At 43.8% G+C, this 9,887-nt stretch overlaps 1 long non-coding RNA gene across 1 annotated transcript; it reads right to left on the bottom strand.

Moving 5' to 3' along the window:
• Positions 1 to 859: 859 nt before the first annotated feature.
• LOC124025649 lies at positions 860 to 5,197 on the bottom strand. The gene is made up of 3 exons (XR_006837209.1): positions 5,147 to 5,197; positions 3,568 to 3,753; positions 860 to 986 (listed from the first exon to the last, which is right to left on the bottom strand). It is a non-coding gene; the product is annotated as an uncharacterized LOC124025649 (long non-coding RNA).
• Positions 5,198 to 9,887: the final 4,690 nt, after the last annotated feature.

The raw sequence follows: 9,887 nt of genomic DNA, 5'->3' as shown, positions 1-9,887 counted from the left end.
CACCGGGAGAGAGGACACTACACCGGGAGAGAGGACACTACACCGGGAGAGAGGACACAACACCGGGAGAGAGGACACTACACCGGGAGAGAGGACACAACACCGGGAGAGAGGACACAATACCGGGAGAGAGGACACAATACCGGGAGAGAGGACACACAACACCGGGAGAGAGGACACAACACCGGGAGAGAGGAGCACATTGGAATGTCCCGTGGAGCGAATGTTCCGAACATTGCCAATAAACAATTGCCAATTTTAATAAGAAACCAAATATGATGTAGGTATTGAATTGACTCAATTAATAAACACAGGATGGATAATGGTACAGAATATAGGTTAAATTGTTGGGTTTATTCAGGAAAGATTAAAGAAGACACCTTTTTTTAAATCTCAATCCTGAAAAAAAACATTTCTGTCCTCGTACAGGAAAGTGCTTTAAGGTACTTTAGAGAAATGATCGATTGAACGACACAATGAATACACGGATGACACCCGTTACATTACACACGAGATAGAATGTCTAGACAATAACCAAGCAATTACAGACCACTGATCAATAATCAATACAATGCAATGTGAACAGAATGACGTAGCCCAACGCGCACCTTTGATTGGTTTACAGGGTCCAACACAGCGGCGACTAGAAACACGTTCCACATGACAGTATGTGCTCAATAAAAGCAGCCAGGTAGAGACGAACCAAAAGCAAAAGTAGCCTCTTGTCTTCGATTTAAATAATTTTTTTTTAAACATAAACCCTACAATTAAATAGACAACAAAAAAGTAAACCAGAAACAACAGCCCAAAACAGACATTATATAAACGAAGAAATCTGTATAAGTCTACCTTTCAGCTGTTGCTGCTCCGGTCGCCTTGGCGCAGAACCCATCTCCAGAGTGACTGACAGCAGGACAGCGCGAGAGCATGCCGCCGACACTCGAGCTGTCAGTCACACGCCTGTAGCCAGTAAGTCAGGCATCGACCTGTGGAGAGAAGAGGGGAGGGTGCGATGGAGGGAAGAAAGAGAGGAGAGAGGGAGAGATCGGAAAGGAAGGAGGGAGACTCGATAGTAAAAACCAAGTCATTATACTCATAGTTACTTGGCCAGTGCAATCAACCATAGTCTATGTATTCAAACATTAGAAATATACTATAATTCTAGTTATACAGTCCACCAGTCAAAATGTTGGACACACCTACTCATTCAAGCGTTTTACTTTATTTTAACGTTCTTCTACACATCCAAACTATGAAATAACACATATGGAATCATGTAGTAACCAAGCAAGTGTTAAACAAGTCCATATATATTTTAGATCATTCAAAGTAGCCATCCTTTTGCCTTGATGACAGCTTTGAACATTCTTGGCATTCTCTCAACCAGCTTCATGGTGTCGTCACCTGGAATGCTTTTCCAACCAGTTTTGAAGGAGTTCCCACGTATGCTGAGCACTTGTTGGCTGCTTTTCCTTCACTCTACGGTCCAACTCATCCCAAACCATCTCACTTGAGATGAGGTCAGGTGATTGTGGAGGCCAGGTCATCTGATGCAGCCCTCTATCACTCTCTTTCTTGGTCAAATAGCCCTTACACAGCCTGGATGTGTTGGTTCATTGTCCTGTTGAAAAATAAATTATATTCCCACTAAGCACAAACTAGATGGGATGGTTTATCACTGCAGAATGCTGTGGTAGCCATGCTGGTTAAGTGTGCCTTGAATTCTAAATAAATCACAGTGTCACTTGCAAAGCACCCCATACCTCCTCCTCCATGCTTCACGGTGGGAAACACACATGCAGAGATCATCCGTTCACCTACTCCAGGTCTGACAAAGACACGGTGGTTGGAACCAAAATTTCCAATTTGGACTCATCAGACCCAAGGACAGATATCCACTGATCTAATGTCCATTGCTCGTGTTTCTTGGCCCAAGCAAGTCTCTTTACACTAGTTAACTACTGTCACTTCTCTTGCGTTCATTGCACTCAGAGTCAGGGTATATGCAACAGTTTGGGCCGCCTGGCTCATTGCCAACTAATTTGCCAGAATTTTACATAGTTATGACATAACATTGAAGGTTGTGCAATGTAACAGCAATATTTAGACTTAGGGATGCCACCCGTTTGATAAAATACGAAACGGTTCCGTATTTCACTGAAAGAATAAACATTTTGTTTTTGAAAATGATCGTTTCTGGATTTTACCATATTAATGACCAAAGGCACGTATTTCTGTGTTTATTATATTATAATTAAGTCTATGATTTGATATTTGATAGAGCAGTCTGACTGAGTGGTGGTAGGCAGCAGCAGGCTCGTAAAAAATTCAAACTTTACTGCGTTTGCCAGCAGCTCTTGGCAATGCTTGAACCACAGCTGTTAATGACTTCAAGCCTATCAACTCCAGAGATTAGGCTGGCAATACTAAAGTGCCTATTAGAACATCCAATAGTCAAAGGTCTATGAAATACAAATGGTAGAGAGAGAAATAGTCGACGCGTCATATTCCTAGAATAACTTCAACCTAAAACTTCTTAACTGGGAATATTGAAGAACTGGGAACTGGGAATATTGAAGAACTGGGAATATTGAATAACTAGGAATATTGAAGAACTGGGAACTGGGAATATTGAAGAACTGGGAATATTGAATAACTAGGAATATTGAAGAACTGGGAATATTGAAGAACTGGGAATATTGAAGAACTGGGAATATTGAAGAACTGGGAACTGGGAATATTGAAGAACTGGGAATGTTGAACCACCCAGCTTTCATATGTTCTTATGTTCTGAGCAAGGAACTTAAACGTTAGCTTTTTTTACATGGCACATATTGCACTTTTACTTTCTCCTCCAACACTGTGTTTTTGCATGATTTAAACCAAATTGAGCATGATTCATTATTTATTTGAGAATAAATTGATTTTATTTATGTATTATATTAAGTTAAAATAAATGTGTCCATTGTTCATTTAGTATTGTTGTAATTGTCATTATTACAATTATTATATTGGCCGATAAATCGGTATCGGCTTTTTTTGATCCTCCAATAATCGGTATCGGTGTTGAAAAATCACAATCATTCGACTTCTACTGAGTACCCTACCTTGTCACAACACAACTGATTGGCTCAGAAGGAAAGAAATTCCCCAAATTAACTTCTAACAAGACACACCTGTTAATTGAAATGCATTCCAGGTGACTACCGCATGACGTTGGTTGAGAGAATGCCAAGAGCTGTCATCAAGGCAAAGGGTGGCTACTTTGAAGAATCTCAACATAAATAATATTTTGATTTGTTTAACAGTTTTTTGGTGACTGCATTATTCCATATGTGTTATTAAATCGTTTGAATGTCTTCACTATTATTCTACAATGTAGAATATAGTTTAAAAAAATAAAGAATGAGTAGGTGTGTCCAATCTTTTGACTGGTACTGGATGTATTCAAATAGGTCTGTTTTACAAATGCCTATTATAGCAAAAATGTAAATCATCGTTACCTTGAAACAGCCAAGCGTCCTGTATGGTACTGAATGTATTCAAATAGGTGTAAATCATTGTTACCTTGAAACAGCCGAGGGTCCTGTATGGTGGCCACTCCTCTCCAGTGGACTGATGTTTTCCTCCTCTCCCCATCCCAGACCTGCAGGTGGACCACCAGGTCAGCAGGGGGGGCTCTGCTCTGTCCATACAGATAACAGAGGAGGGGTTCCACACCTGGCTGCTGCTAGGACCTCTCTCCATACCGCCCTTTGGAGAGAGAGAGAGATAGTTCAAACAGGTGTCACTATTGGGGAGGGGGAGAGAGGGGAGAGGAGGGGAGGGAGAGGAGGAGAGGGAGAGGGGAGGTGGGAGGGGAGGGAGAGAGAGGGGAGAGAGAGAGAGGAGGGAGAGAGGGGAGTGAGAGAGGGGAGTTAGAGAGTCAGGGAGAGAAAGACAGAGAGAGAGACAGAGAGAGAGAGAGAGAGGGTTCAAACAGGTGTCTCTTTTGGGAGAGAGGAGAGAGAGAGAACTCCTAGTAGTTTGGTTTCTGCCACTTCCTCAGTTGTCTAGCTGCACTCTCGGGAGTTTGGTTTCTGACACTTCCTCAGTTTGTACTGATACTTAATTGTATCCATGCTATGTTGGCCTTTTCTTAGTGGAACAGACCAACATAACTTTGGTTTTCTTGGTATTTAAAACAAGTTTGTTCCGGCAAACCCACTCCCTGATATTCTCCAAATCTCCTTGTAAAGCTTGCCGTACCTGTTGAACCTATTGTCTTGCTGTATAAATTGTTGTATCATCTGCAAATATAGTAGCTTGAGTTTCAGATAAGGCATAAGGAAGGTCATTGGTATATATTTAATTAAGAAGTGGTCCAAGGCAACTGCCCTGCGGTATTCCACAGTTTAAAGCATGAGGAAGAAAACTAACCGTTGATACAGGTGGACTGTTTCCTGTCAGTTAGATATGACTGTACCCAATTCAATGCTACCTCCTTAAAACCATAATGCATTACATTTTTGTCAAAATTATCTCATGATCCACTAAATCAAATGCTGCAGTAAAATCTAAAAAGAATACGCCCACAAACCTGTCATTATCCGTAGCATTGAGCCACTGGTCGGTCATGTCGACCAATGCAGTGGTAGTGCAATGGTTTTTGTGATAAGCATGCTGATTGGCTGTAATAAGATCATTCTTTTCCATGTACTCCCATATTTGTCTACTCACAATTACCCTCCAATATCTTACTGAGTGAAGGGAGTAGATGAGTGAAGGGAGAGAGACGAGGGGAGGGAGAGAGAGGAGGGAGAGAGAGAGAGGAGGGAGAGAGAGAGGAGGGAGAGAGGGAGGAGGACAGGGAGAGAGAGGAGGGGAGGGAGAGAGAGGGAGGGGAGGGAGAGAGAGGAGGTGAGGGAGAGAGAGACAGAGAGACAGAGAGGGGGGAGAGAGGAGGGAGAGAGAGGAGGAGGGAGAGAGAGACAGAGAGACAGAGAGGGGGAGAGATGAGGGAGAGAGAGAGGTGAGGAGAGGAGGGAGAGGTGTAGAGAGACAGAGAGGGGGTTCAAGCAGGTAGCTTAACTAATGGGGAAGGAGATCGATAGGGAGAGAGAATTGCATTGGAGAGAACAGAGGAGAGAGACAGACAGACAGAGACCAGGTCAGGTTGGTGTTGTTTATCCTCCAGGTCTCTGTCTGTCTGTTGGTGTTGTTTATCCTCCAGGTCTCTGTCTGTCTGTTGGTGTTGTTTATCCTCCAGGTCTCTGTCTGTTGGTGTTGTTTATCCTCTAGGTCTTTGTCTGTTGGTGTTGTTTATCCTCCAGGTCTCTGTCTGTCTGTTGGTGTTGTTTATCCTCCAGGTCTCTGTCTGTCTGTTGGTGTTGTTTATCCTCTAGGTCTTTGTCTGTTGGTGTTGTTTATCCTCCAGGTCTCTGTCTGTTGGTGTTGTTTATCCTCCAGGTCTCTGTTTGTTGGTGTTGTTTATCCTCCAGGTCCCTGTCTGTTGGTGTTGTTTATCCTCCAGGTCTCCATCTGTCTGTTGGTGTTGTTTATCCTCCAGGTCTCTGTCTGTTGGTGTTGTTTATCCTCCAGGTCTCCATCTGTCTGTTGGTGTTGTTTATCCTCCAGGCCTCTGTCTGTTGGTGTTGTTTATCCTCCAGGTCTCTGTCTGTTGGTGTTGTTTATCCTCCAGGTCTCTGTCTGTTGGTGTTGTTTATCCTCCAGGCCTCTGTCTGTTGGTGTTGTTTATCCTCCAGGTCTCTGTCTGTTGTGTTGTTTATCCTCTAGGTCTTTGTCTGTCTGTTGGTGTTGTTTATCCTCCAGGCCTCTGTCTGTTGGTGTTGTTTATCCTCCAGGTCTCTGTCTGTTGGTGTTGTTTATCCTCCAGGTCTCTGTCTGTCTGTTGGTGTTGTTTATCCTCCAGGTCTCTGTTTGTTGGTGTTGTTTATCCTCCAGGTCTCTGTCTGTTGGTGTTGTTTATCCTCCAGGTCTCTGTCTGTTGGTGTTGTTTATCCTCTAGGTCTTTGTCTGTCTGTTGGTGTTGTTTATCCTCCAGGTCTCTGTCTGTTGGTGTTGTTTATCCTCCAGGTCTCTGTCTGTCTGTTGTGTTGTTTATCCTCCAGGTCTCTGTCTGTCTGTTGGTGTTGTTTATCCTCCAGGTGTCTGTCTGTTGTTGGTGTTGTTTTGGTGTTGTTTTTATCCTCCAGGTCTCTGTCTGTCTGTCTGTTGGTGTTGTTTATCCTCCAGGTCTCTGTCTGTTGGTGTTGTTTATCTCCAGGTCTCTGTCTGTTGGTGTTGTTTATCCTCCAGGTCCATCTGTCTGTTGGTGTTGTTTATCTGTTCTGGTCTGTTGTTTATCCTCCAGGTCTCTGTCTGTTGGTGTTGTTTATCCTCCAGGTGTCCATCTGTCTGTTGGTGTTGTTTAGGTCTCTGTCTGTTGGTGTTGTTTATCCTCCAGGTGTCCATCTGTCTGTTGGTGTTGTTTATCCTCCAGGTCTCTGTCTGTCTGTTGGTGTTGTTTATCCTCCAGGCTTCTGTCTGTTGGTGTTGTTTATCCTCCAGGTCTGTCTGTTGGTGTTGTTTATCCTGGTCTGTCTGTTGGTGTTGTTTATCCTCCTGGTCTGTTGGTGTTGTTTATCCTCCAGGTCTGTTGTCTGTTGGTGTTGTTTATCCTCCAGGTCTCTGTCTGTTGGTGTTGTTTATCTGTCTCTGTCTGTTGGTGTTGTTTATCCTCTCTCTGTCTGTTGGTCTCCAGGTCTCTGTCTGTTGGTGTTGTTTATCTGTTGGTGTTTGTTTATCCTCCAGGTCTCTGTCTGTTGGTGTTGTTTATCCTCCAGGTCTGTCTGTTGGTGTTGTTTATCCTCCAGGTGTCTGTTGGTGTTGTTTATCCTCCAGGTCTCTTCTGTTGGTGTTGTTTATCCTCCAGGTCTCTGTCTGTCTGTTGGTGTTGTTTATCCTCCAGGTCTCTGTCTGTCTGTTAGTTGTTTATTCTTCTGGTCTCTGTCTGTTGGTGTTGTTTATCCTCCAGGTATTCAGTCTGTTGGTGTTGTTTATCCTCTAGGTCTCTGTCTGTCTGTTGGTGTTGTTTATCCTCCAGGTCTGTCTGTTGGTGTTGTTTATCCTCCAGGTGTCCATCCTTCTCTCAGGGTAGGAGGCTACATGGCTGGCATGTCAAACATATCACCATCACTAAAGAGTTGGATGTATCGCTATGCTTACACAGCACACACACACACACACACACACACACACACACACACACACACACACACACACACACACACACACACACACACACACACACACACACACACACACACACACACACACACACACACCCAGTCCCCAGGGTGGAGCCAGTAGAGTATCAGGATAGAGAGTAGATGATCAGTCTGACCTTTATCATATCTACTGGGGCATGTTGCTACTTATTAATCACTAATTACCCCACTGGGACTGGGAGTGTGTGTGTGTGTGTGTGCGTGTCTGTGTGTGTGTGTGTGTGCTGTGTGTGTGGCAAGTATGTGTGTGTGTCTAGGAACCCGGTTGAGCCCTCAGCTGAACAAAAGGTCACCTCACTGGGGGGGACACAACTGCCTCCCCCCTCTCATGAGGATGTGAATGTGTGTTTAATCTTCTTGCTGCCCTCTCCAAGCCCTCCCACCACCTCTTCTGCTCTGCATATAACCTCACCCACACACACACCCACTCTCTCTCTCTGCCTTGTCTCTCCGGTGTAATGATGTCTGTGGGTTGTTTTAAAACTGCTGCGGGTGATCAGGTGGACTACAGGACGTGATGACGTAAAGCACGTAATAAAAAATACATTCTACAACACACACACACCTGCTGAGCTCAAGGAATGGCCGACGACACACGCACACACGGGCACACACACACACACACACACACACACACACACACACACACACACACACACACACACACACACAAAAACACACGTGCACACACACACACACACACACACACACGGGCACACACACACACACACACGGGTAAAATACTTATTTTTTACACTCACATCCATGATGCAATAATGATTCAATCAGAACCACTATAATAACCAAGACAGATAACAATCACAATATAGACTCACATATCCCAGACTGTCTGGCGCTAGGTGTGTGTGTGTGTGTGTGGGTGTGTTTGTATGTGGGTGTGTTTGTGTGTGTGTGTGTGTGTGTGTGGTATTGTCCTTGAGTCAGTTATTTAAACTGGACTCAAGGATAGTTCCCTGGGCATAAAGAATGGCTCGGTAACCGTGGCGACTTGGGAAACGTTTACCTGATCCATGAATTGCGGCCGTGAGAGATGATGCTGAAAATCTGTTATGTCATTGTCTCCTCACTTGATCAAAGGCCTAGACTAGGGTCTAGTCAAGACTATTGAGAAACACCCTTAATCTGTGGGTCCTAGACTAGGTCTAGTCAAGACTATTGAGAAACACCCTTAATCTGTGGGTCCTAGACGAGGGTCTAGTCAAGACTATTGAGAAACACCCTTAATCTGTGGGTCCTAGACTAGGTCTAGTCAAGACTATTGAGAAACACCCTTAATCTGTGGGTCCTAAACTAGGGTCTAGTCAAGACTATTGAGAAACACCCTTAATCTGTGGGTCCTAGACGAGGGTCTAGTCAAGACTATTGAGAAACACCCTTAATCTGTGGGTCCTAGACGAGGGTCTAGTCAAGACTATTGAGAAACACCCTTAATCTGTGGGTCCTAGACGAGGGTCTAGTCAAGACTATTGAGAAACACCCTTAATCTGTGGGTCCTAGACGAGGGTCTAGTCAAGACTATTGAGAAACACCATTAATCTGTGGGTCCTAGACGAGGGTCTAGTCAAGACTATTGAGAAACACCATTAACCTGTGGCTTCGAGACGAGGGTCTAGTCAAGACTATTGAGAAACACCCTTAATCTGTGTGTCCTAGATTAGGTCTAGTCAAGACTATTGAGAAACACCATTAATCTGTGGCTTCGAGACGAGTAAAACTATTGACAAAACAATGTTTAGCTACCCAGGAAAGGGCTAAGAATAGCCCATATTAATATATGTACCCTTAGAAATAAGGTTCTTGAATTCAATAACTTGCTAATATCGGATAACATTCGTATACTGGCCATCTGAAACTGACTCAGATAATTATTTTGATGATACAGCAGTAGCAATACAGGGATATAATGTAACATCTACAGAGAAGACAGGAATGCCTATGGTGGAGGTGTAGTTGTTTATATTCAGAGACAACAGCTGCTACTTCCTGTTACGCTTAGAAAAGGATCTGATGTCAAATGCTGTTGAAGGAATAATAATAATAATATATGCCATTTAGCAGACGCTTTTATCCAAAGCGACTGGCTACAGGTTCCCCTGCCTCGACTAAACTCTTCTTTGGGGTTCTGCTACAGGCCAAGTGCCAACAGTCAGTATGTGGATAACATGTGTTGCAATGAGGTGCAATAAGGTGTGTGATGTAAACAGAGAGGTCTATTTTCTGGGTGACCTGAACAGTGACTGGTTAGCAACTAGCTGTCCTCTCAAGAGGAATCTTCTAACTGTGACTGATGCCTGTAATCTAACCCAGATTATCACTCAGCCAACTACAGTGTGACTGATGCCGGTAATATAACCCAGATTATCACTCAGCCAACTACATTGTGACTGATGCTGGTAATATAACCCAGATTATCACTCAGCCAACTAGAGTGTGACTGATGCCTGTGATAATCCAGATTATCACTCAGCCAACTACAGTGTGACTGATGCCTGTGATATAACCCAGATTATCACTCAGCCAACTACAGTGTGACTGATGCCTGTGATATAACCCAGATTATCACTCAGCCAACTACAGTGTGACTGATGCCTGTGATAT

Source organism: Oncorhynchus gorbuscha, unplaced genomic scaffold (assembly GCF_021184085.1).
Source record: "Oncorhynchus gorbuscha isolate QuinsamMale2020 ecotype Even-year unplaced genomic scaffold, OgorEven_v1.0 Un_scaffold_2325, whole genome shotgun sequence".
Lineage (NCBI taxonomy): Eukaryota > Metazoa > Chordata > Actinopteri > Salmoniformes > Salmonidae > Oncorhynchus > Oncorhynchus gorbuscha.
This window is presented reverse-complemented; position numbering and strand designations above follow the sequence as displayed.